Genomic DNA, 27,779 nt, shown 5'->3' with positions numbered 1-27,779 from the left:
GTGTTTTAAGGCAATGGGTTTTGTCAGACTGGGTGGCTTCTTGTGTTTCTCTTCAGGGTAAAATGGGGCACTTCGCACCATGATTCCACTGCTGAGTCTTCAGCAAAGCGAACGATGCTCATATCCTCAAGAGGCCTCCTAGGCAGTGTAGCTCCTGTGCAGGGACAAGCTGGTCCCACAAATACAAGGTATCTCGTTTTCCTTCTCTTGTTTGTCACTGTTACTATGTTGGATATTAACTAGTGTCTAGATATTTTCATGAGACATGGAAAATTCTAGGCCAGCTCCTTTATCACTGATGTGCTAATTTGCTCACAATTTGAAATACTGGGATGGATTCATTGCTATGTTTTTGTTATTGATTTTACAGTTCTGTAATCATTTAAATCAATGCAGATGCATTGGAGGAAGGTTATTATGTGTTAACCAATTACTGTTGAAATGGATTGCTGTTGGAAGTAGTTGGTTCTAACTCAAGAAATCACATCAAGTTTTGACCTAACATACCCATTCTTTATTCTGAGTATGTTTGCACCTTGAAATTTGCATTTTTGAAAGAAAATAAAAATATTAGCACAGAGAGGTGGAGTTTTTTTTTTACACTTTTATAGCCCAAAGCCAAAGCTGGAGTAAATGTATATGTTCGAGAAATATTTACACTAGTCCGTGAGCAACTAGAAGATAAATATCAAGTGCCCTGGAGATTTAGTTATGAAACCTCTCCACCTTTCTGACTTATATGAATATTGGTATATATTAAAAAAAAAAAAAAAAAGTTTTGAAAAGCTCTGTAAGGAGGCTTTCTGATGGTATTTCAGTAGCTGTGTTTCCTGGTCAGGTGCTCAAGAGAAAAGAAGTAGGAAAACAAACAACTGTGAATTCCCATGTGTGTTTTGGGGATAGGCATACCTGGGCTCAGAGAACATAGAATCATAGAATCATAGAATGCTTAGGGTTGGAAGGGACCTCTAGAGATCATCTAGTCCAACCCCCCTGCACACGCAGGGTCACCTAGAGCACGTGGCACAGGACTGCATCCAAGCGGGTTTTGAAGATCTCCAGAGAAGGAGACTCCACAACCTCTCTGGGCAGCCTGTTCCAGTGCTCTGTCACCCTCACTGTCAAGAAATTTTTCCTTAAGTTCCCATGGAATTTTTGGTGTTTCAGTTTCCGGCCATTTCCTCTAGTCCTATCAGTGGCCACCACTGAAAAGAGACCATCCCCGTCCTCTGCACTCCCTCCCTTGAGGTATTTATATACACTGATTAGATCCCCTCTCAGCCTTTTCTTCTCCAGGCTGAACAGGCCCAGCTCCCTCAGCCTCTCCTCATAGGGCAGATGTTCCAGGCCCCTGATCATCCTTGTGGCCCTGCGCTGGACTCTCTCCAGAAGCTCATGTGCTCTTAATTTTGCAGGTCACAAACACTTCTCACTGCTGTGCAGGAAAGAAACCAAGGCTACTCAATCCTCACTCATAGTGTTTGACATTTTCATTACTTAGGCCTCATTGTAGTCAGGTAAATCTATCTTGAGGGCTAGAGTAGTTATGAGTAGCCCTCCATGGTGAAATGACATTAGAAGGCATCATCCTGGAGAGCTGTGATCCTTTGCAGACAAAGCAATTTCCAGTTGTTGTCAGTCTTGTACCCAGTCTGTGAAATGCACACGATGAAGCAGACTGCTAACTTGTGAAGCTACCCAAGGTGCTACTTGCCTTTCTGACTTTCCCTTTTTGTTCCCTGAGGTCAGGTAAACAGTAAACGGTACAGAGGCCAGCAAGTAGAAAAAACTGTGTAACCAAAGTGCACAATGATATGCAGGTCCATGTCACTCCTTTATACTGGCGTTAAGTTGAAATTACTTCATTCTTGTGATTGACTCCAAGGACAGTAAAGATCGAAGCTATTCTGAGATGCTGTTGACAGGGAAGAACTTATGCAAGTGCAGTCTACGCTGAATATTAATCGTTCATTTACTTCACTGTCACAGGATGTTCCTGCCTCTTGAACAAAGCAGACACGTACAGCAAAGGAGCCCCTGTGATTAGTTCCACGAGTCCAGGTAGAGCCTGCTCTGTGGTTATGCTTGCCAGTGTAGGAAGAGAAGAGCTCTGCAACCATTGCTGAGTTCACCTCCTAATTTAACTGTACTGCATTAGGAATTGTTCCACCTCAAGCCAAGTGCACTGCAGTCAGAAAGCCTATAGCCTAACAGGTTGTGATGGGGTTTTTTTTTTTTTTTTTCTGTTTCTCTGCAAGGCATTCCCCACAGGAAGTGGCATTTCCAGGAAGTGCTGGACAGCTTGGCCATGCTGCTTTTCAGCATCGTAACATAGTCTGCAGAAAGTCAGTGTAGCTCTAACTCTTCCCCCGCTTGCATCACCTCTGTGGTAGTTACACTTTGCGCAAGATAGATTTTCAAGATAGGGAACAGACTTGGTGGCTCAGGGTAAGAGTTAAAGCCGTCTTAAAGGAAAAATACCTTTTCAGTCCCACATTGCAAGGATGACAATGAAATATCAGAAAGACTAAAAAGGAGTATCACACAATGCCTTGAAATTATCTGATCTGTTTTAATAATATTAATTTTCTAATGCTAATCTGTGCGGCATCTGTCAAGGTATTCAATGGCAATAACAAAGGCCTCAAATGGGGCCGTCGTGAAATCAGGTATTACTTAATACCTGATGCATAACCCTGCTCCTATCCCAGTCAGTTAAAATGAACAAGTAGCTTTCTCCCTGGGAAGAGAACACCTAACAGTTGAGTGCAGTGGCTATCTTCATCACGAGCTCCATACGGGAGTCTCGGAATTCTCCAGATGCCCTTTGCCCTGCCCTGAATTCCAGTGTGCAAGCGGTTGGCTGACTGGAAACAGGATGAAGACCCAGAGGGGAGGCTGATCTGATGGTCAGATACCTCGAGGGTGGTTCAAGAAGTCTTACACCCTTTTCAGTTCTTTCCTCACCTTTCTGTGGCCTGCCACCCTACTAACTGTGCTGCGGCTGAGTCAGGTAGAGTGCCTGAGATTTTTGCACGGACTCCCTCTGATCAGCCCTGTCAGCTAAATGCTCCCATGGTTCAGAGCAGATATGCTGTGACCTGCTTTGTTTATTTTTCATGTGTTGCTTGGGGCTTTGGGCCGGATTCTTTTTTTATTTTTCTCTGCTCTCTTTCCTCCAGCAGGAAAATAAATAATCGAAATAACCACGAGCTGAATGGTGAGGATAATGGGACTTGACAGTAGAAGTTTAGGTTATTCAGGTCAGCCTTGGACCGTGCCTGCGTTCTGCAGTTCCTCGAGTGAGGTTGCGGTGCAAAGGGTGAAATGGAGAGGGCAGGACTGGGTGCCCTCCTGGAGCCCAGCTTCTTCAGCTCCTGGCACTGGGAAGGCAGGTTTTATTTGAAGTCTGGGACATCACAGCAAGCCACTATTTCTGCTCCTCAGCCTGACTGGTCGCCACGTGCCATGCACAGTTATTAAGGCAGTATATAAACACATTGTGCTTGTTGGCAGAGTACCCTAAAGCCTGTTTAAGTTCTCCTGTTTGCTGTGACCCCCAGGCACACCAGAGAGAACTGCAATGTGAATCTTAGGTGGCTTCCCAGGAAGCCCATGCCCAGCTTTCCTGCGTGGGCTCAGGCCATGCAAGATGAGATCTACAAGCAGAGTGTGCCCTGATTTTTCAGCTAGCAATCACAAATGGGAGCAGAGTCAGGCTGCTCTGCATCCCCTTCTGCATTAACCCTGTGGTACCTTTTGGCATTGCTAAATGACAGCTCCACTCACAGGACGATTTCTTGTCACTCAAGGCCACATTTATGCACTGCACATTAACCACATTGCTCAGCTGTGCAGCTGACAGCAAGAGGCCTGCACCTGAGAAGCCTTCCATGGGCTATGGATCTGGCCCATGATTTACATCCATTTCTTGAGGTCAAAGAGGGAGAAGACAGAAATGAGCTTAATATGGAAATGATATATAAAAAATGCTGCTGCCTAGAGAGGCCTGCGAGTTACTAGCTTCAAATGCAGACAGCAAAAAGCCACTCTCTGCCAAGGAAGATACACAGAAAAGCTAAAGGGCAGGGGGTGGTTTGTGAAAGGAAGGCTGTGAATTTTGCTTTGGCGATACAGCACAGTAGAACAGACAGACACCTCTTTGGCCAGATTTCCAGAGGCTGCAGGCTTGCAGAGCTCTGCAAATGGCCTTGAGGTTATACTGATAGCAGAAGTTGTGCTTTTCCAAAGAGGCTGCTGTACATTTGGTCACTGTCCGTGGCATACTAGTAAAACTCTCCTTTCTGGAAGAGAGAGAGTTCCAGTTGTGCTGCATTCCATCGTGATTTCTACACTGATGCTTCTTTTAGTTTCCTCTGACAAGCCTTTGGCTTTCTAGGAACCTCGTGTTCTTATTCTCTGGAGAACTCAGGCAACTCTCCTTTTGCTTTTCCTGTTTCTGTTTAGATATGCCCTTTGCTGCATTTTGCAATGCGGTCATTGTGAGTATGAAAATACCCAGCATACTTTTGCCTTAATTTTAGCCTCAGGTGTCATCCAGTTGCTGCAGTGCCAAGAGGCCTTGCTGAGCAATGAAGGTCATAGTTTGCCAGGTGCTGCAAGTAAATGCAAGAGAGCTCTGTCCCAAACACTCACAAACTGGAATGTGGAGGGAGGGGGGCACTGGCAGAAGAGAAAAGAAGAGACAAGAAGCAGCCCTAGGGTTCAGTACAAGAAGGAGGGTCTGTCTCCACCTTGCAGAGGAGTACATCCTGAGCCAAATCAGTGAGGACCCAAGCACTGACACAGAAATCAGCTGCTTTCTATCTACTGAGCTCTGTTCCTCTTTACACACACCCGTTTCCACTCACACCACCACAGATATTTGGTTGGGTGGCTCCTCTAAAGTGAGGGCTTTTTTTGTGCTTCTAGTGAGAGTAGAGGTGCAGAGGAGTCATTAAATATAGGAAAAGAAGCCTGGAAGCTGGAAAAATTGTGGTGACAATTGCACTGGGACAGTTAAATGGCAGTTGCCATTTGTTGTCCAATAATTAAGCAGCTGCAAACAGCTGTGCTACTAATCCAGCATTCCCACTGCTCCGCCTGCACTGAGCATGGATGAGTGCAAGCAGCCTCTTAATGAGATAAAAATGGAAACTGTTATTTCCTACCGATGGATAAGTGTTGTTCTTTGGGCTGTTCCCTTAGGGAAAATGATAGAGAAGTTCTGCGCTCTACCTAGAAAGTGGAATGTTGATAGCGCTCCATGTGTTTTTGCAGATGCCCTAGAAAAAGAGGGAGTTTCCGCATGATGTGCATTTGCTGAAGAAGTGTGGGCTAACACATGAGTACTGCCTCAGTCTGCAAATTGTCTCTGTCTTCTGCACCAATTGAGCTGACGGTGCTGGCAAAAATGGCCACGCTCGGAGCGGATGGGGCACACCTGAGTCCACCCTTTGGCAGCCACAAGGGCACGAAGCTGAGTTTCACTGAGGAGCTCGTCGTTTCCCAGAGCCGCTAATGCGGGAAGCTCCACGGAAGAGCAAACGGATCAGCCTGGTGGTGATAACAAAGCTCTGGCTTGCAGCAGGGTCAGACAAATGCTAACATCAAATTGTAGCTGTGCCATTGACCAGGGTGAAATACTGCCCTGTCTCCTTTGCTGAAACAGCAGCTTTGGCAAATCAGTATAACGAGGCCAGCAGAGATAATTTGCCATGGCTGAACTGACACCTGGGGCTGCAAAGCCTCCCGGGACTTGCCTCAATCCATATTGATCCCTGCCACTCCTTGCTACTTTTGTGGGTGTTTTTAAAAGCAAAATAGCCGTGCCTGTACTGATGACTGAGATGGTCACTACACCAGAAAAAGATGGAGTTTCAGCAAGAATAACCATGAAATAAAGGTAGGAATTGCTTGAAAGTAAGTGCAAGTTTCAGCTGTGTTCCTTTTGGACTTTTCAGTTTAAGGAATTTTAAAGGGACTTTGTTTCACTGCTCAGCGCTTCCTAAAACAACTGCTTTCATATTATCTTAAGCTGTATTTGCACGAAGACCAGCCATGATTTGGCAATCTGGCTGTGTTCTCTGAATACCCTGGCCATTTAATTTTCTTCATAAAAGACAAAGCAAATTAGACTTATTAAACCATGTAAATGATCAAAATAGCAAAACATTTGCAAATATCAAATTCTCTTGGGAACAATGGTTTCTTTGTGTTTCACTGAGCTTTTGTGTGCTTTGCTCATTCAAAGAACAATTTGTATAATAAACCCTGGAAATTTGTTGCACATGGGTCTTTAATAGCTGATAATTCAAAAAGTGTCTGTCTGACAGTGCTATCAGCAGCACTTGATAGCTCTACAAATGTCTTCTTAAAAACTGTCAAAGTGTCACAAATTAATTAAATGTTAGCTTATGTGACTCAGAATGAAGGGGGAAAATCAATGCTAAATGCAGCAACAATTTTTTCTTTTCTCCTGCTGCCCTTTGATAATGCAGAACTATCTAAAGAAGGCAGAAAGATGCACAAAATGCAGGATGAAAGAAGGAAAAACACGAAAAGGTATTTTTTAAAAGTATAAAAGGAATGGAATGACTTGATGTATGCGGGATGAGTGCTTTGGTCCTGTCCTGAGCCTTGTTGATCTAAGACTGCCATTCTTCAATTCCAGATTGTGGTTGTGAAATGTTGTTTTCAATTCCAAGTTGGGCTTATGTCAGTTTCTAGAAAAAAATAAGAGAATGAGGAGTTTTGGTCCCACTGTGTGTTCAATAAGGATTTGGGGAAAAATGAGTCTGACTTAATTCTGGCTTGAGAAAGAATAATGGTTTGAAATGGCTTGTGTTTGGGTCTGAGTTCAGTTCAGCTCCCCTTCTCTGCCTGCCCTTTCCACACCAGTAGCTTTCAGATCACTTCATGGCAGAAAGTCTTCATGAATCTTAAAACTGTAAGTTTAGTTTTAGTTTACAGAGGGGCTTAGGTAGGTATTTTTGACTTCCCTTTGACCAAAAATGGCACTATATGCTGCACTGAGGAAAGCTGGGGACACTCAAAAGCTCAATTCCCCCTGCCTGCATATACCTTTCTCAAAGGGCCTGCTGGGTTACTGCTCTTCATGACACCTTCTGCACTAGTCAACTCGTTTTGGCTCCTCTGAGCAACAGGAGCCCCTGTGACCTGCAACAGGGAAAGAAACAGGGTGCTGTTCCCACTTCCTCATTCCTCCTCTGCTCTGGCATATTCCTCCTCTGCTCTGGCATATACCTCCTAGGCCACAGTTGCACCATATGATTCATTCATAGCAAAATCCACGAAAAATGGGAACAGTGCAGCAAGAATAGATTGTGCCTCTCCCTTATAACTGTTGCTCTTATGGAAAAGGAGCCAACAGAAACAAGCATTGCAGCGGAGGTGGGTTTGGTTTGTGCGATGACTTTGGTCTGTTTCATTTTCTAACCTGACAGGAAAAATGGGAAAAAATGAGCTCAGCTTTCAGCTGCAAACCCATCTGCACCACAAAGCTGTTACATCAGCCACCATCATCCTTGACCTTTCTCTTAATTTCAAAAAAAGAATCATGAAGCTGTGCCATTAGTTCACGAGCAGGAAAGGAGAAATATTACAAGGGAGATTCACTGCATAAGTCCCCTTTCTTTGCTGTTTGCTTGGTAAGTGGAAGGTTTGTCTTGTCAGAAGTGTCGTGTGTGCATCCCTGCCACTCTGTCCTGATTCACAAGCATGGGTGGCTATGAGCAATTTGCTCCAGGTTTTTTATGTGGTTAGAAAGAGAGAGGAGGTCAGAAAGGCAATTCTTTTCTCCTTCTCAATTTTGTAAAGAGAAACAGTGGCATACAAACACCAACACAAAGAAAGGCTGGTGTTTGTGGTGGGATTGCTCACTTGCAAGATGTTAGCAGTCTGGCAGCAGTGTGAGACTGTTCCCAGCCTGGGTCTTCTCACTCAGCTTGCTGGTCATTTTGAGACAGGTCAAAAGACGATGTTTGGACACTTTAAAAATCAAACATTGTAATGTGCCCGTTCAAAACTAATTAATAGAAAAGTCCAAAGATTTTGAATGACATGAGGAAACTAAAACATAGGTTAATTTGTGGTTGTGGACCCAAAGACTGTATTTCATACTTGACCATAATGTAAGAAACTGCAGTTGCATGCACAGCTTTGATAATTTCTAACATTAGAGAGTTTCTGTTTCAGTCCTAAAAATTATCTTAATTTCCTCAGACACCAAACCGACGTAATTTGGAAGCATAATGGTGGCCATCAGAGTGCCTTGTGGGTCTCTTAGAATTAGTATAAGAGCACTTTGTATTTTACTCATGACAGTTCTTCAGCAGAGAGTGAGGAAGCACTTAAAGAAGCTGACCTGAAAAGAGAATGCTTTTTAGCACCTTTGTCCTGGTGCTTGCATCTTTCTATGGAGACAGTGGGAAGGCATGATAAATAGAGACAAAAGACAGTAAAAATGGCAGTAACTCACCACTTACTCTGTCTCTACCAGTATTCTGCAACCCCTCAGTATCCACCAGTCCAGACTGAAAGGTTTTGCAAGTACCTTGTAGTGGCAGTTGCAGGGGAGTTTCTAATTGTTTTTCTTTTAATGTTCTGACTTCTCTTCCACATCGTTTGGTCTGATGTAGTGAATTACCATTGAAAAAGTACAGGGACAGAGCAGAAAGACTTGGGACATGCCAGTCTTTCAGGAAGCCTTTAGAGAACACCAGACTGCAGGACAGCCCACGCAGTGAACTGTAAGGCTGTCAGCCTAAAAGATGGTGCTTGTAAGCTGCAAAGTGCAAACCATCATTTTGCATCTTGCTATACTGCCTGCGTATCTTCTTCAGTATAAAGTATAGAGGGTCAGGATGTATTTACTGACTGTCATGTTATGTACCAGTAGCAACAGTTTAGAGAGGAAGATGTTTGTATTCTCTGTGCCAAAGTTTTTCACACCTATTTGCACTGAAGTATCTGGAGAGACCCTGTGCACGGGTGTCTGAGCCCTCTGAGCTGTGTCATGTTGCTGTGGCCCCAGGAGACTGCTGGCACAGAATTTATCAATGCATCAAGCTGGTGTTTGCTCTCCTGGTGACCTTGCTGACTCCAGTAAGCCTGTGCACTGAAACTCTGGGCAAGGCAGAGCCCAAGGAGTGAGTCAATCTCTTAGCTGAGGCCTTGGATGCAGAATGTGGGGACAGTCCTGAAATACAACAAATTTTTGTGAATTATCTGCAGTAAAGTGACTTTAATTTGCAGCCCACACAGGGTTTTAGTATAGCTAAGCTAATCCAGATATGGATTTGCTGAGAGTTCAAGGGCAGGAAGGAGTAGCAAGGTCGTAGCCTTGTTTGGTGCCAGCTGGTGCAGCAGCACGGCCCGTGCGGGGCAGAGCATTGCGCGGTGTTCCCTTTCCATAGGATCAGAAGTGCCTCCAGGCCAGTTCCAATCCCCATCACATTTGCTTCCCTGAATGGCCCTGCTCAAGGCTCAGGTATGGCCTCAAAGGAAAGCGGTTTGCCACGCAGACAGAAGCAGTCTGTCTCAGCAAGTCTATGTGCTTTCCAGACAATTTTCAGCAACTCTGCTGTTTGGCTATTCCTCCGTGTTGGAAATGACAGAAAAGATGGAAACAGGAGAGAGGCTGTGAGTGCAGAAACAGCCTTTTTCTCTTTTGTGTAATGAACTGCCCATTCTTTGCAGAAAGCAAGGGGAAAAAATGCTATTATTTGCAATGCCAGTGATTGATCATCTAATTAAGTTCGTGGCAAACAAGCACAACATTTCCCTGGCAAATGTGTAGTGTTCACAACTGGTGACAGCAAAACAGTTTGTGTTTCTGGCAAGGTCTGAAGCAGGAAATGTGTGCGAAGTTGAGGAGCAGAGTTTGCTCTGCCAGATAGATACACCAGATACTCATTGAGAAGAAAGGGGCAAAGGACAGTAGCAGAAACTCACAACTAGAGCTTAGCCACGTTTGAACCGCAGCCTGAGTCTGTCCTGTGCTGCTGTTAGTTCTATTGTTTGTCAGAAGCGCCTCGAGTCAGTGCAAATGTCCCTTTTTTCCTCTTAGATGATGGTAAAGGTGCAACATGTGTTCTGGTTTTACTCTGCCTGTAAGCGCTTTTGGACATAAAAGTTCACAGGCGGATTCTGAGCTAGCATCAGTGTCTAGCAGACACCATGATTTATGCCATTGCAACATCTAGTTTCTGTTTGCTAAAGATTTATGACCTGCAAAGCTAACATGTGCCTAGTTGCCAAAACATGCAGTCAGTCTTTGATTCTTCATAAAATCATATCAAATTCCCTAAGGTTTTGCCCCAGACATAATGTATTTGTGATGGAGTCTGGAGTTCAGGCTGGCAAGGCATGAGAGGCACCTGGCATCGCCCACGCTGAAGCCAAGGGAAGTGGCAGCGCAAGCTGCAGCAAAGCCCAAGGCACCTGAGTAGAAGGCACTGCTCCGTGGATGGCACTGCGCTCTGCCCAGTGCCTGAGGAACAGCTGCAGGCTGGGCAGCACAGAGCTCGTGCAGGATAGCAGTGCTCCTGGGAGCTATCGGGGTTGCCAGCTCTGCCTGCCCTCCGGGTTCCAGCTTCCCCGCAGGCTCCAGATGCTTCCACACTGCTTGCCTGAGACTCCTGCAGCCAGAAAATTCCCCATGGTCCTGACAGCAAAACCCAACCTGCTTCCATTTTCCTAAGGTATTTCTCACGTGCCTGTCTAGCCAGATTGCCTCTTTTCCCCTGACTGCTCTACTCGGAGATAGGCCTAGGCTAGACTTTCAGTAACCTGTTGGGTATCTGGGATAGGTGCTTAGAGACAGATTTCCTCTAAAGGCACTTCAGTTTGGCAGAAATCAATGTCTAAGTGGTATTTGCACAGTACAGTGCCTCCCTGAATATTGTCATTTTTCTCAGAAATTTCAGAAACAGTGGGCCACAGGAAAGCTGTCAAAGTGACATCCTTCCTGTCTCAAATATGCCTCTTGGTGCTGCTTACCAGTCTCTACTGAGACTGCTACTGAGGCATTACATTCGAGGGAAATGTCATATCCTTTTGGAATAGGGAGGGAATGGAAGATGAAGAGATAGGGAAAGTGCTTGAGGGGGGTGTTTTGCTTCCTGTTAAGAAGCACAATGCAGAGGAAGGCAACTTTGGGAGTACTTTTAGCATTTCTTGCAGGTGAGCCCAGAGCTGAGAACTTCTGCTGTGCGTTCCTGGTCATGGCTTACTGGACAGGAGAGAAGGTGTTTAAGAGATAGCAGTGATGGAGAAGCTGTTTCCATATGGTTCTGTGCAAAGGATAACCTCTGCAGGGGTTGAGAGTGAAGAGAAGGAAGGCAGTAGGAAAGCATGGATTTGACAGTGAAGATGGAGGAGGTCCTGGTGGCAGATGCCTCTTAAGCAGTTCTAAGCAGGGGCTTTAGCACCACAAAAAGCTGTGTGGGCCAATCGGACACTCGTGTTTTCTTTAACAGTGGCTTTCTCTCTTTTAGGTAGATTACACAAAGAGGAGGCTTAGCTACCTCTGTTCCCATCTTAAATATGAGTATTTTTTAGAAATAATTTAGAGATGTAGATCCTGAGAGTAATGTGTTGCTTTTTGTTTTGTTTTTTTTTTTCTTGGACACGGCCCCTAATTCTTCAGCACTATGCAACCTCCATGTCCATCCAGTGCAACAGCTCTTCCCATCAGCTCTTTGCAAGAGCCTCTTGAAGAGTTTGCTCCTCTCCTGCTGTCCTAAGTGGCTCCCCATTCTTCAGGTGCTTTTTCCAAAATACAGCCATTTTAATTGCTGTTATTGTTCACTTCTGGTTCAGAAATATGGCTGCATCTCACCTAGTCTTGTGTGCTGTCCAATTGGATCTTACTACTAGGAAGAGAGCGTATGTTCCCCAGGAGTGTGCAGTAAAGCACCTATTCTAAGTACTTCCATCTGTAAGGGCTCAGAAGTGCTATTAGCATGGGCTTCATATATAGATATGGTGCTGCTGCATAGGTCTTTGAGCTATTGACTTCAACCATTCTCCTTGCTGATGCCACAATATTTTCTTTTCATGGCATTTTGCTTTCCAATGACGGCATTGTTGAGAGCTCTCAGCACTGATTCTATTACATGAATCACCACTCCCCCTAGCAGCAGCAGAGGAAGAGCCTAGAGCAGAGCGTGAGGAGAGCCAGGGCAGCTCAAGCTCCTTTCCTGGAACGCAGAGAGAGTTTCCTTCCCATAGGAGTCGGTGGTGAGATGGTCTTCAGAACCATTTTGCCCTCAGAGCAAGTTTCTAAGAGTTTATAGAAGTCTTGGAATAGAGTGGTGAATGACTAGTTTTCCTTCACAAATGGTAGAAGATTAGTTTCTACCAACAATATTCTCTTTCTGGAAAACACCATCACCTTCCTTACCCATCTGTAATCTGGAAGAGAGATTTGACTCCTGCCTGGCAGGCAGCTGGAGCAGAGCCATTGATTCCTGTCACTCTTTAAGGATGGATGGGGAGAGAGCAGGCTTTGATCTTTGGGGCACTTGGCAGATTAAGAACCTGCCAAGCTGGCAATGTTCCAGGCATAGCCCACCTGAACAGGTCTTGACTTGGGAGAAAGGAGAGGCAGACCAGGATCCTTTAAAATTGTTGTGTCTGTATGCCCTGTCATTTTGGGGTAGTCAACCAGAGATACTACACAGAGCTTGAGATATATAAAATTTTCCAAGTGTTTAAGGTGAGAAGTGTTTTGTTGGTTTGTTTTTGAAACAAAAAACCCGCTCTGGTGTCTTCTGTTGGGCTCATTTGAAAACAAATCATGGAAGTAATTAGATCTTGCAGTGTAGAGTCTGATGGAATCTGTAACAGCTACAGATAAGGTTGCAAAAATAATGGAATAAGTGTTGCATATCACTTCATTCCTGTGTTCACACCTGGAGATGGCTGCTGTCAGAGAGAGGTCTCCTGACTACAAAGGCATTGGCTCTCATTGACCACTGCAATGTTATAGACCTGCTATCGTGTTTTGCACAGAAGTTGTTTCATCCCCTCCACCCCCCTTAATTTGCTTATATCTTCATGCAAAATCCCTCTAAGTAGATCTGAGCTACTGACTAATCCAAAAAATCCCAGGCCTTATGATACTGGTGATCTATCATCTTCTAGAATGTATTATGTATTTGAGGTCATGCACCAATGTCTGTAAATAATCCTGAATCAGTAGTACACAACTACTATTTTGAGAAATTGAAAAGTTTGAATCTCTCCTATTCCCCAATAGTTATCCATAGAGAAGGTTGAAATATGAACAAACTATATACTTTTGAGAACTCTTTAAAATGTGGAACATGATTAAGGTTTTAAAAGACTCCCTCTCACCCTGTTCATTTTAAGTTTGGCATTTGAACAGTGTAACTCAGTTTGGCTGCAGAAAGAGATTGCGTTTGTTCCCTAGATGAACAAAAAACGTTTCCCTTCAGCAGGCTGTCTGTGTAGCCCCCTAGCACAATGATATTTCAGATCTAAGGCTTTCAGTCATACTTTATTAAAAGTAAACAATAATAAATCAGATTGAGGAAATCAAATATTTGCCTTACACTTTTGTCATCTAATATTCATTTAACATCTGCTCTTTTCATAGTCGCTCCTATCAGTAAGCTTGTTTGCAAAAATGCTTGCCAAAAAGCCAATTCCAGAGGAGAGAGGAGCTCTTTTAGCCTTATTTTGCCTTGCCTTTTTGCTTTTTGTTGTTCTTATGGCTTTTTTAGCCTTCTCCCTCCCCTGCAAACAAATGAAGGTATTTGCCCTGAACCATACCTGAGTAATATTTTCCATGAAGACCCTTCTAATAGATTCTTTGTAGAAGGTTTGATGTAGATGTGTCAATCAGCACAACACTCATGTGGCTGCTTCTCACTTTAAGTGCCACTTCTCTGCATTTGAAACTTCAAGAAACAGTAGATGAATTACTGCTTTGTCCCTCATGGTGAATGAGGATGAATACCGGCTAGAGTCAGCAGAAGGGAGGTAAGGAGGCTCTGCATGTTCCTCCTAGGCAGATCAGCTAGTGTTTCTCAAATCCTAATGATCTTTGGTCATTTAATTCCTGCTGCAAATCAGCTCCACCTTTCCTCTTAAATCCTGACTTCCTGGATCCATCCTTGCCATGTTTGCAAGTAAAATGTAAGGACATATATGTAGTTGTGGACCTGTTTTATTACATCTTTTCCCAGAAGGGTCATTCAGCCATAGAAGAATTGGGCTTGATAATCAGCTACTGTAAATCAGCATCTGTTCTCACAGCAATAGAGTTGGATAGGACTTGTGGGGATCGTTAACTTTCCAGTAGTTTCCTTGTCATTATTTGAAGTGGGTTTGGCTCATGTAGCCGAAATAGCATGTGTATTTGGATTTCTAGCAGACATGTGGGATAGGCATGCACACAGGCAATACTAAAAATAAAACTGACCTCATAATAGTGGGGCACAGATTGAAAGAGCAGAGTGTATGTTTTAGTGAGATTGAGCTTGCAGAGAGTTGGCAGCTTGCTTTTGCCACCTCTGCCAGGAAGCGTGCTAGAGGAAACTCCTATTTCTTGTGTCATTCATGTTTCAGGGGCTGGGCAAGGAAATTCGCATGCAGCAAATGCTGATGCAATGAGCCTCTGATCACACTCCTCTGCTCCCTGGGACACCTTAGGGCAGGCAGCTCCTCCTCTCTGAATGTACGGCGCAGAGCAGACTAGAAAGGAGTTGGGCATCTTTTTTCCCCCCAGCCTTTTGGCCGAGCTGATGAAAGATGCAAAGTGACGAGACTTGTCATATACTGTCGGATAACCCTATGCGATGCCATCCATGCCTGACTCACCACTGAATCTCCCATCCAGATCATGGGAGGTAAGCATTCCCTTGCGCTCCTGCCAGGACTGTAGCAATCTGGCATCCCTTGCTCCATGGTTATGCCCTGACTAACCTCTCATTGAGGCAGGGAGGAGGAACAAGAACTAGGCCTTCATCCTCTCAGTATTTAAGGAAAGGATTTTCCGACATACCTAAGGAAACAGAGTGCTCATTGTTACTTCCTCTCACTTCTTGAGGCCCCTCAATGATTTACAGGCCATCCCATTCTTGCTGCTCATTACTTTTTTTGAGGCCTTTACAAGCTATATGACATCAATGTTTCTGCCTTGATTTCCTAAAGAAAGATCCTTATCTGGTTGTACTGGGGAAGGGGAAGAGGAGGAGGAGGAGAAAAGGGAAATGGAGGTTGGTGGGTTTTTTTTTTTTTTTGGTATGCATCTCTAGGTATATTTTCCTCTGGCTGTCTTTTAAACTATTTGCAAGTGTCAAACAAGACTGGTAAGAGCACAGCAGTCTTATGCTGAATGCTACATTCCTCCAAGTTTTGTTAAATGTGATAGTGAGTGAAAAACAGCCATCCCAGTATACATCTTCCTAGATCTCAGAGAAACTGCATGGGACCTGAGATCTGTGAAACAACCCAGAGGAAAGCAGGTGTTATGGCTTCCATCATTGTGCTACATCTTGTTTTCCAGGTGAACTCAAAACGTCCTCCTTCCTTCTGTGCTAAGATGGTACAAGGATATAAGGTTCTGGTATGGGAAGGAGCGTAGGATTGTCTTCGTGCTATTGGTCTTGCTAGTCAGAAGGCACCAAAATAAACTTATCCCAGGCGTCTTCGTTAAAATTCAGGCAAGCTCACTAGCATTTTAAAGTCTAACTACATGTGCACAGGTCTTGGCTTGATAAGCGACTGGTCTCGCAGGGCCCCAGACTGTTGTTACAGTCCCTTTACTCAACTGATGACTTTAGGCTGATTCTTCAATGGAGGAAGAGGGGACTGTAAATCTGAGGAGATGATGGAAAAGTTGACAATACGTGTACATTTCCCTTTATTGCACATCACTTGTCGCCAACAACACGGATAAATCCTGAATGATATGAATGGCATCAGCTCCAAAATGGCAGAAAATTTTGCCTGGGCACAGAAGAGCTGCTGTAGGTGGGGGGTGGGTCACAGGACCTCCTAGCATAACAAGAGATATGATCAACTGTAGTAGGAACAACTTTACTTTCAAGGCAGGCCAGCACAGACTAGCAGATTCATTTGGACGAGAGGACTACATAGGTTTGGTGATGGCCTTTGCTACAGAATGGGAGCAAGGAAGGGTGTCACTTACTGCTCTGCAAATATTTAAGCACGGAAGGGGCTCTCGGAGGCCCTCAAGACAAGGAAGGGGGCAAGCAGTGTGCTGATCTGTCATGCTTTTCAGCGAGAGGGACGCACTGTGCTGCGGCTGGGCAGCAACTGCCCTGAGGTCTCTCTGCACGCTCTGCAGCCGCGGGAGTAAGATCGAGCTGTTGGTGTTTACGCTGCCGGTAAGTGGCGACCTGCTGTGAGGCATTTGTATCCAAAATACACTTCCCATCTAATCCCCCTAAATGCCGCAGGAGAGGAAAAGAAAAGAAACGTTGTTGCAGTTTCAGCTGCAGTAGCACCTTGGCCCCCCGAGAGTGGCTCTCAAACCCATCAGCCTCGCAGACCAGAAGCCCGACCCTTGGCTTGCAGCCCAATAACCCTCCAGGTTTACTAGCTGAGGTTACAAGACGAAAGAGGTGGACAGTGTGAGGAGTTTGTCTTGTGCTGACATCCTCGCCAGCTGAATTTGTCTGGGGCCACTAGGCAGGCGTATTTGGCAGGGGTGAGGGGGAGGGAAGCCTGAAATCGTGAAAGCTGCAAAGAAGTGCAAGTACTGACTGGCAGGAAAGGCTTCCTGCAGGGTGCACCTCTATCATCTAATACGCTGAAGACTTCTTTTTTTTTAATCTGAGGCCTCCAAGCGCAGCCTTTGCAAAGACACCAGCCATAAAGAAAAGCAGATTGTAGCCCCAGTAGCCTGGATGTGCCCTAGTTATGAATTCTGTATTATTTCCATATTCACTGACTGCAGAAAGTCATTAACAGAGCCCAGCCTAGTCATGAATTTCTGCCCTATTTAGCAGGGTGGGGCAACTACTCTTTCAGAGGAAATGTGACACAGGACCACTAATGTTTTTAATTAGGGAGCGTTGGGTACAAGTTATTCTGAAAGCTAAAGCAGGGCTAAACCTGCAGCTGTCTTCAGTGACTCTTTTATTCATCAGCAATATAAATAAGAGGGTGCAGTAAACAAAAAGTAAAATTATGTGATCTGAACAAATATGTTCAGCACCCTGTTTTCAAGAGAAGCCCAAGAGAAACCTCCAGCAGGCACTGGCCTTTCACTTCCTAAAAGTGATTTAACAGTGTAGATCATCCTTTGCCTCAAAGAGAGGATTCATTTTCTTGGCCTGATAAACATAAGCCAGGAAAGGAACAAGGCTTGGTCAGGAAAGTGGCAATGAGGCATCCCCTGCCTGTGTAAATCGGCTGGCCTCTGCTGCTTCTGGCCACCAATGCCATCTGTGGCCTCTTCGAGTTTTCCTCCGAGAAGGGAGCAAAGTGTGGGTGCTAACTCGTGTCACTTTGCTCAGCACACAGACGCAGGATGGGGCTGGGGGTTCTCCCTGCCTGGCACACCAACCACTGAAGTAGACATTCTCCAAGCGCCCTTTGCAGCAGCCGTCCCTGATGAGCCTTCATTTCCTTTATCTCAGAGGCTCTGGGATGATTCATGCGAGCTCTTCCATTATACTTCTCCACATATTTTGCATCTGTTTTGGCCTCAGGAACTTCTTGGATAAATTTGTTTTTGCTGAAACATGGTGCATCTGTCCAAAATCACATCTAGAGCAAGGATGGAAATTTCATAACCTAATAAAGTTGCACCTCTTGCATTGAACAAAGACGACAAACAGAGAGTGGCACTTTGGCACTGCTATGCCTTTGTCAGCAGCAGCACATTTGGGGCTGTAGTCTGCATCTTGCTGGAGTCTATAGTGCTCTTGCTGGAGGGGAACCTTTTTTAAGAGGCCATGAGAATCCTGGGCAATGCTTCCTGTGACTGAACTATATAGTGATACACAGTTAGTGATATAGTGATACAACAATGCCAGCTTTGCACAACTGTGTATTTAGGCCAGTGAACAATGTTGCCAGACATTCTCTTAAATCATCTGTAAGTGATTCATGTCCTGGGACCTTGGTAATTCTTGCTGCTTAATGCTCCATATTAAGGCTTTCTTTCATTTTTAATGCTTTTAAAATGAATAAGATCTTCCTAATTGTGGATTTGAAAAGTTAGGTTTCTAAATCTGAGCAAAAGTGGACTGACTGAAGACACCCAAGCATATAGATAAGGCTCAAAGGTGTTCTTACTTGAAGTGGTAACCAGAGAAAACAGGTTTAAAAAAGGTTAGAGAATTATGTGATTCTGTAGATAATCACATTCTGTTTTTCTTTTTTTAGTCTCTGGTATAAATATGTAAAAGATGGTAAAATACACACAGAGAGAGATAGCAGGAGGTCAGATGAATGCCTGTAACAGACAGAATCTTATTTTGCTAAATGCCAAATTGCATGAGATATTTAAACAGTGTTTGGGGGAAGGAGAAAAAAAAAGTGTGTGTGGCAGGAAGGGACGACAGTTTGGACAAGTAATTTGCAAAGTGTGATATATTAAGTAGTAAATGGATTTTTGTGATACTGTTTCTCACTTCTAGCATCCAGGAAAACATCATTCAAAATCCTGAGCTGGTGGCTAGGAATTTGTTTTTCTATAACACTAAACCCTAACACTCAAGGCTGCTCAGCCCAGTGGATTTCACTTGTTTCAACAGGACTGTCTCACATGCTCTTTAGGCTCCCCCAGGCAGTGGCTCACAGGTTCAGTGTGTTTATTTAGCTCTACTGGGAATTGAAAATGTGGCTATCATTCTGCTCATCTGGGCCTACCTGCAGGGTTTGACACCATGTTCTGTTATTGACTGCTTTTACTGTTCCTTACAGTCTATCTCTTTCTCCAGTGCTACATAACACACAAGGCTGCATTTACATTTTCTGAATGGACTAATCACAGCTGCCTGCTTTGATAAAGAACGTGCAGCCTCCCACATAACTACATGGAAACTACTGGGAAAGAGTAAACCAGAAATAAACCTGTTCTAGGGGGTTGAGAGAAAAATATCCACTGAGATAATTGAGAGGGATGTACAGCAAAGAAGCAATCGAACACATAGTCACATCTTTCTTAAAGGCTAAAAATATCCATATGAGGGACAGCAAGAGAAAACTTGACTGAGGTGGAACAATTGGTAGCGGAGTTAATACTTATTAGCAACTCTCTTAGATTGAATGATTGAATACAGGTTGGTTTTGTAACAGTACAAGGAATGATGCATTTGACAGTACTTAAACAATTGCCTTCCCCCTCTCTCACATAATCTAGTTAGCAACACCCTGGAGAAGCAGCACAAATTAACCCATTTCATTTGGGTGTTCCGGAAGAATTAGCCAGAGCATCTACAGTTACTAGAAATTTTGCCTTGTAAAATACAGTTAGTGGTGAAATTAGATCCCAAAGAAATCTTTCCAAACCCTTCCTCCCCATATTTCAAGCCTTGATATATTTTTAAAATTAGTGCTAATTTAGTCCTACTGTATCCTCTTCACTACATTTAGAAAAGCAGTTATGAGAGGTCAGAAAAAAAAATATTTTTTATTTTTATTTTTTTTCCTTCCTCCAGTGTCTCTTCCTTGACTGTATCCAAAAGCTGTGGTCAGAGATTTAGGAACATTTAGAATCCAGACTTACAGTAGAAAAAAAAAAAATAAAACTCTGCAGCCAAATTACGTGTTATGTGAACATACTCCCCATCCTATATCTCCTGGTACTGAAATATCAGCTATGTACAAAATGAGAAAGGAAATGCTCCTTTTCAGACTTCATAATGGTTCAGAAGAAAATTGTGTGCAGAGGATGAAATTAAAGAAGAGTTGTTATAAAATTATTATAGGATTCATGAGCCAAATCAATCTCATTTAAATATCTGAAGAATCTGCAAATAATCATGCATTTGAAGGAAAGTATTTTCTAAACCTGCATCAGTGTGTAACAGTTTGCAAAGAGTATTGTAGCTAACCCAGAGATAGATCAGAAAAATGCTGTTTAGCACGAGGGTATCAGACCAGTAAGCAAATGCTTCGTGAAGTAGAGAGAAGGGCATAGATGCTCGTTCCATGGTTTGTTTCACAGAGAAAAAGTAGCAGTATCCAAAGGCAGGTTCTGAGCATTATTATGAAATTCTCCTCTCTTTCTTTTGGAGGAACTGGATTCCCCTCATCTAAATTCTCCCTGTAGTTTCGGCCATATCTTCAAAAGATATTTGTATATAGCCCATTGCATACCATTGAGCGAGAATGAGACAGCTAATGGTAAATCAGGCTGTATTTTGTCCTGAAGGTTTTTACAACTGTTGGACAATTTGGCTCTTACCTAGCACAGAAAGACACTTATTTGCCCAGTAGCATTAGAATGACCTCTTCGAGTGTTTAGAACATGGCTGCCCTTCACAGGGAAGGGGGTGGGGAAGAAGTGCTCTCCAAGGATAAATGCAGAGGCATCCAAGATAATTATGCTTTCTGAGAGTAAGTTGTACTCCAGAGATAGAAAGGAATTCTCTGTGCCACTCTGAGATGCCTCAAACACTAAGCTTCATAAGCTCTTTAAAAGTGAATTTGAATTTGGGAGGTGAAATACACAGGACAGGAAGGCTGGCCATTTGCTGATCTAATACAAAAGAAGAATTTTCAAAGGAGTTCATATAGCAGATAGTACTTCAGGTGCTAGGGATTTCTGCCCTGTAAAAGGGGCCTGTCTTACTGCTATATGCAATCATTTAGGCCTGTCAATGTAGTGGTGAAATACTGCTGTTGTGATCTCGCATCTGTTCTGAGTTGTATTTAACAGCACATTCGGCTTGAATTATCAATTGTCCAGTACTTTGAATCTTTGTTAATGGTGCTAATAGCTTGAGTCTGTTGGCCAGAGGGACTATGAGAAATAGTACACTGAACTAGCACTGAAGTCCCTTTAAAGAAATACTGAGTGTTTTATACTCCAGCAAAGCTGGGAAGGATTAGAGTGCAATCTTTGTGCTTTCTGCCTTGCGTGCATGCAGCGTATGTGGAGTGAGAGGATGTCAAGCTGTGATTGCCTTTTGAGAGGAGTGTGCGTATGTAGACGATCACCTTTGCTTTGCAGATCTTTGCATAGATGCAAGCTACTCACTTCATCTGGCTTCCTGAGGGTTTTGGATTGGGTTGTGAATCAGAGCACTTTCAGGATCCTGGGAATGATGAATGCCATGTGACCACTTATCTGGTAAAAATCATCACCTGGCCCTTCACGTGGAGTGTAAAAATGACACCAAAGGGTAATGCAAAGGTAAAAGAAAGCTTTTTCCTTTCAGGTGTGATCCATGTTTACTACACTACAACTACTATCCCAGCACCACCTGGCTTTCGAGGTGGGGGGATGTTCACATCCCTCTCTCTAAAGCCTGAAACTCAAATAATGATGGCTTTCTAGTTATCTGTAGAAATATAAAGAAAGAAAGAGAGAGAGAGAGAAACACTGTCTAAATGCACATCCAGGAAATTCTGTTGGCTTAGTGTTATTCCTCGCGATTTGAAACTATTTATAAAGCTTTCTTGTTTGATGAAATTAGCAATAGCGTCAATAAATCTCCTTTTGTTTCTAGATTACAATGGACAATCCATGGCCATTTACTTTGGAGGAAATAAAAGACATAAACACAGGATCATGAATTCTTAAGATCAGCGTGCGATTAAAGAAGAAGAAATAAATGAAACAGTAAATAGGTTAGAAATATAATCCATGTTACTTTGCAGGGAACTGCATGTGTAATGTATTTGACTGGTGTAATTTTGTGACTGGTTATCTATAACACAATAAAGTTACTCTCCTTTGTGACTTGGAAGTGTAGACCAAGAACAGTGACTCATGCTGCACATGCTGTTAGCACTATGGTTCATAACTTTACAGGGACAACAGTCCAGTTGAGAGAGAGTTGGCAACATCCTTGTGCGGACTGCATCTATGATCAACAACTTCAAACAAAAATACTTCAGCGCTGAATAGGACCCAATAAAACCTTCCCTTCTCAGCCCCTGTCCTAAATGTTTTACCCATTGGTTTCAAAAAATCCAGATGAAACTTAAAACTGAATGATGAGGGGAAGGTGTGAAGACAGAAACAGGACTAATTCAGGCTTCTTTCATGCTGCAGCTATTCCTTTAAACCTTGTATAAAAGCTACTTGCAGTGTTCAAAGGAGAACCCCTGAGAGATCACCATCCAAGGGTTTTTCAAGGAAAGAGTGAGGGAAACTGGTTTCCCAACCTTTACTCTTCAGCGTTAAGACCAATGAGAAGTAAATAATAAGGGATATAGGTTTCATCTTCTGCAGAAAAATCAGTATTGTCAGAAGAGGGAGGGGGGGAAAAAAGGTGTTTTTCCTCAAATTTTGATTGAACAGTTTCATTCCCTTGGGAGCTGGAATGTACCGACATAATATTCTGACTACACACACACCTCCTACAGTTTTGCCTGTCACTTTATTTCCATTACGTGCAGTGAGAAGGATGTTAAGCATCGAACTTATAAAAAGAATCTTAGTTTCTCAGCATGTCTAGGTGCATCTTTAGCATTTAAATGTGATTAAAATGTTTACTGGCTTGCAGTTAACAACTGCAAGGAAAAGCAATCAAGATAATTTTTAAATTTCAGAACTATTTTTAATCTATTCTATTTCAAAGGAGGCAAGACTAAACAGATCAGCTGGTATAATGACAAATATCTTCTTCTTTTACTGTGCTTGTTTTGCATTGATACATTGTTAGGTGATGGTGATTACAACAGCTGCTATTCCCTCTTTTCCCTCACTGGAGTAGTCACACCATTTATATTTCTGGAAGAAAAGCAGCAACACTTATCTCTTACCTTCAAGCCATATGAATCTCTCGAGCAGAGGCGGCAGTACTTTGCGTCCAATATATCCAAAAACAACTCTCCACTGTGGTTTTCTCAAGCTCTCCCAAGCTTTCGAGCAGACTTTTTTTGGTATTCGGTGGCACTTTGTGTGACCACGCACACTGAGAGAAATAAAGAACAAATCACCTGCCTCACCCTGGGACTCGCGCAGAGGAAACTTACTGTGGTTGCCCTCAAGCTGAGCTAGCGGCTGCGAGAAGTTCAGGAGCGCAGGGCGTGCGTTAGCTTCCCGGGAAGAGGCGGTGTGGGAGCAAAGCTTTCCTGCGGCGATTTGCTGTCCATCTCTCTCAGTACATTGCTGGGTGGGAAAGCGGCGGTTCCGTCTCCATTTCCCAGAGCCCAGCTCTGGCTCGTCGCGAGGCGCAGCCACCCCTTCCTCCTCCTCCTGCAACGAGATCCAACAACCTGTTTCCACTCCGGCTCCCGGGGCTGGCTGCGGGGGGGTGCGATTTCCGCGGCGCCTCCTTTCCCTCCGAGCTCTGCCTCGCCTGCCGGGGGGCGAAGTTGCCTCCCCCGAATCCCAGCGACTCCCTCCGCCGAAGGAGGCGGATCGCTCGCGGGCCGCGCTCGGCGGCGGCGGCAGCTTCAGCACCGCGAGCCGGACAGCGGCGGCGGCGGCGGCGGGGCGGGGCGGGGCGCGGCGGCCGGGGCTGCTCGGCCGCGCGGAGAAGCCCGCGGCGGAGGGAGGCCCTTCCCCGCCTGGCCGCCCTGCCCGGGCTGCCCTGCTCCGGAGACGCCGGGCCGCCCTGGGGCTAGCGGGCGGCTGGCCGCCCTGCCTGCCCACAGCCCTCGCAGGGGCGGCAGCACAGGGCACACGTGGAGCAGTTGGCCCTCCGTGGTGCGGATTAGCCCAGGGCGACTCTCTGCGACACGGCGGCCCGGGTGCACCCGGCAAAGGGAGCAGGAAAGGGAGAGAGCAGGGCCCTGGCAGGGCACCTGGAGCGCGGAGCATGCCAGGCTGGCCGTGCCAAGCAGCTCCAGGCCGGCTGTTGGCTGTCACCTCGGTCCAGTGGCACCGCCACCACACAGAGCCAGGGCCTCAAAAGCTGCCTGCCTCCTTCAAGCAGATGGCAAATAGATCTCTTAGGACTTTATATAGCAAGAGACACCATTCCTGGCAGTAAGCCGTTGTTGCTTTATTTTAAATGCTTATACTTTAATATCTTTGATTCTAACTAGCTTTTAAAGAAAAAGGAGTCCTTAATTATCAGGGTGTTTCCTAAGAAAGCTTCTCTCTTTAAATAAATAGCTTGATACTCTTTTTGGAATGTATTTTTCTTATTAGCAGAAGGAAAAATGAATGAAGCCTGTTTCTTTGGTTAGATTTAAAAGAAGTTTGAGTTTTTGTACGACTTTTCTAGCAAGGAGTGCATTTAGAAGAGTACTTCAGCCATTTCTCATTGTGGCACCCTACGTATTTTGCAGTTGAGCTACTGACCCCTCTAGGATACTGCAAATAGGAATTACTGTGAAATGCACAGACGCCTGCCTTCCTGAGTCATCCTTAGTGTGAAAGTCAATCTGAATTCTCTTGAACTTTCCAAATGTTATTGAAATATTTTCTTTATTAACCAAGTAATGTTCCAGTCTGCATCTTGCATACAATGTCAGGCTAGCCAAATAACTAGAGCCAATACCTCAGCACAGAACTCAGAAAAGGCTACACTGTAACACTGCTGTAACACTGTAACGGCTGTAACACTGCAGAAAGCTGGATGTTTTCTTCTGAAGTGTTAAACTGTTATTCAGAGCCACCATAGGAAGCCTCATATGTTATTATTTTGGTATATGTAACATACTCTGATTTTTCCCTGAGAACAGGCTGGGAAAGTTTTAATATATATGTATGCCATTTTACTCCCTTTAAAATTAATCTATTTTTAATGGATGGACAGCACTTCTTTGGAGTATTTATGCTTTGTTTAAGGCCAAGAAGATTCCTGTCCTTTTCTAGGCTCCTTTTGGGGAGCTCATTGAAAGGATGGACTTACTTTCTCTGATCGTTTGCCATCTGCTGAGACTGTGCATATAAGCCAACTGTATACATTTTCATTTACAAGATTTAATAACGTAGTGAACATGCATTTAGCCATTTGTAATAGTTATTTGTGTGTGACTGTCACCACATGTTTTTCAGTCATGCTAAAGCAAATAACTGCCTGCTGGAAAGCTATGGCTTAAAGTAACGACTGATCTGATGGAAGACAGTGATACATATCACATCCTTTGCCTGTGGTCCTACACACACTTACTCTGTAATGTGAAGAACCACATCCTCAGCTGATGAAAATTGCAAGCCACTTTGTTTGGACTATGTAGTTGTTCTTATGAAGCATAAGGGGAGATTAATTTCCCTTGAATATTGTATTGAGAATTTCAATAAATATCCTAGAGCTAGGTGAATCATTTGGGAGGAAAAAAAAATCAAAAATAACAATAAAATTTCAAGCAGGAAAGAAAAAGGAGAAAAAAAGCCAAAATAAAACAAAATTTCATCACTATGAAAGGTTAGACAACAATAATATTTTCTTAAGAGTTTTGTGATTCAAAAGCTTTTGTTCCAAACAATATCTGGCAGAAAAAAAGAAGCACATCCCAAAAAAGTTCGACGAAGCGTAACTTGTGTTGAACTAAGACACCCCTGAGACCGCTTGCGGCCAGCACTTCCTGAGAGGACCCAAGGGACGGAGCAGCTCGCTGGGGCGCTGGGGCTGCCCCCACCTCAGTGGTGCGAGCGCGCAGCTCTTCCCGCCCAAACGGCCGTCGCGCTCCGCGCAGTAGCCCCCCCCTCTCGCCTCAGGCACCGCGCGAGGCTCTTCCCGCCCAAACGGCCGTCGCGCTCCGCGCAGTAGCCCCCCCCTCTCGCCTCAGGCACCGCGCGCAGCTCTTCCCGCCCAAACGGCCGTCGCGCTCCGCGCAGTAGCCCCCCCCTCTCGCCTCAGGCACCGCGCGAGGCTCTTCCCGCCCAAACGGCCGTCGCGCTCCGCGCAGTAGCCCCCCCCTCTCGCCTCAGGCACCGCGCGCAGCTCTTCCCGCCCAAACGGCCGTCGCGCTCCGCGCAGTAACCCCCCCCTCTCGCCTCAGGCACCGCGCGCAGCTCTTCCCGCCCAAACGGCCGTTGCGCTCCGCGCAGTAGCCCCCCCCTCTCGCCTCAGGCACCGCGTGAGGCTCTTCCCGCCCAAACGGTCGCCGCGCGCCGCGCAGCAGCCGCCCCGCTCGCCTCAGGCACCGCGCGCGCGGCCCCTAATTTAAGGCGGGCTCGCGCCGTCGGAGGCGCAGTTCGAGTCGGGGCTCGACGGCGGCGGGAGGCGCTGCGCAGCGTGAGGCAGCGCGGGCTGAAGTGAGGGTCGGGGAGCGGAGGGACGTTGAGGGATGGCGAGGGGACACTGCGGCGACCTCTAGGGAGGGGCGACCGACAAAGCGGTAGCATCCTAGCACGGACAGCGTGAGGGAAAAATAGAGACCACTTAAATGGAGAAAAGCGAGGACAATTTAGGTGAGAAAAAAATAGAGAAAAAAACTCGATGGGGATAATAAAGACCACATAGATTGGCGAAAGCGGGGGCAGCGTTAGATGGGGAAGGGCAGGCATTGTGGACATAGTGCAAGGGCATTTTCAGAGTGAACAAGAGGAAAAGGCTGAGGTTCCTGAAAAGGGGAAGAGCCAGAATTTCCGAAGGAAAAGTTGAGGTAGCATTGAAGGAAGATGATGAGGGTTTTGCAGGGATAGAGTGAGATAACATGGAAAGGGCAGGATGAGCACTTTGGAAGTGAAGCTGAGCACACTGAGGTGGGAAGTCAAGGATTTTGTAGGGAAAAGCTCATAGGGTAGCCCATAGGAGAGAGGGGAAAGATTTTTGATGGGAAATATGAGATAAATTTGGAGCAGAGGGAATGAGGATTTTGGCGAAAGCAGAGGAGACGAGAGGAGAGGAGAGGAGAGGAGAGGAGAGGAGAGGAGAGGAGAGGAGAGGAGAGGAGAGGAAAAGGAAAAGAAAGGAAAAGGAAAAGAAAGGAAAAGGAAAGAAAGGAAAGGAAAAGGAAAGAAAGGAAAGGAAAAGAAAAGAAAGGAAAGGAAAGGAAAAGAAAGGAAAAGAAAAGAAAAGAAAGGAAAAGAAAGGAAAGGAAAGGAGAGGAAAGGAAAGGAGAGGAAAGGAAAGGAAAGGAAAGGAAAGGAAAGGAAGGAAAGGAAAGGAAAGGAAAGAAAGGAAAGGAAAGGAAAGGAAAGGAAAGGAAAGGAAAGGAAAGGAAAGGAAAGGAAAGGAAAGGAAAGGAAAGGAAAGGAAAGGAAAAGGAAAGAAAGGAAAGGAAAAGGAAAGAAAGGAAAGGAAAAGGAAAGAAAGGAAAGGAAAAGGAAAGAAAGGAAAGGAAAAGAAAGGAAAAGAAAAGAAAGGAAAAGAAAGGGAAAGGAAAGGAGAGGAAAGGAAAGGAGAGGAAAGGAAAGGAAAGGAAAGGAAAAGAAAGGAAAAGGAAAAGAAAAGAAAGGAAAAGAAAAGAAAGGAAAGGAAAAGAAAAGAAGGAAAGGAAAAGAAAAGAAAGGAAAAGAAAAGAAAGGAAAAGAAAAGAAAGGAAAGGAAAAGAAGGGAAAGGAAAGGAAAAGAAGGGAAAGGAAAGGAAAGGAAAAGAAGGGAAAGGAAAGGAAAGGAAAGGAAAAGAAGGGAAAGGAAAGGAAAGGAAAAGAAGGGAAAGGAAAGGAAAAGAAAGGAAAGGAAAAGAAGGGAAAGGAAAAGGAAAAGAAAAGAAAGGAAAGGAAAAGGAAAAGG

At 44.7% G+C, this 27,779-nt stretch overlaps 1 protein-coding gene across 1 annotated transcript in view; it reads right to left on the bottom strand.

Annotated features, from left to right (window-relative positions):
* Positions 1–23,517, bottom strand: part of DRD2 (dopamine receptor D2) — a 32,659-nt gene extending 9,142 nt beyond the window's left edge. The window contains exon 1 of the mRNA XM_088527386.1: positions 23,179–23,517. The gene's annotated coding sequence lies outside the window, so the exon portion shown is untranslated. The remainder of the gene's footprint in view (positions 1–23,178) is intronic.
* Between the last annotated feature and the right edge of the window lie 4,262 nt (positions 23,518–27,779).

The sequence above is a fragment of the Tinamus guttatus genome, unplaced genomic scaffold (assembly GCF_059628265.1).
Source record: "Tinamus guttatus ecotype Peru unplaced genomic scaffold, ASM5962826v1 Tinamus_guttatus_pri_ptg000284l, whole genome shotgun sequence".
Lineage (NCBI taxonomy): Eukaryota > Metazoa > Chordata > Aves > Tinamiformes > Tinamidae > Tinamus > Tinamus guttatus.
Note: the sequence above shows the minus strand (reverse complement) of the source record. Positions and strands in the feature narration are given on the sequence as shown.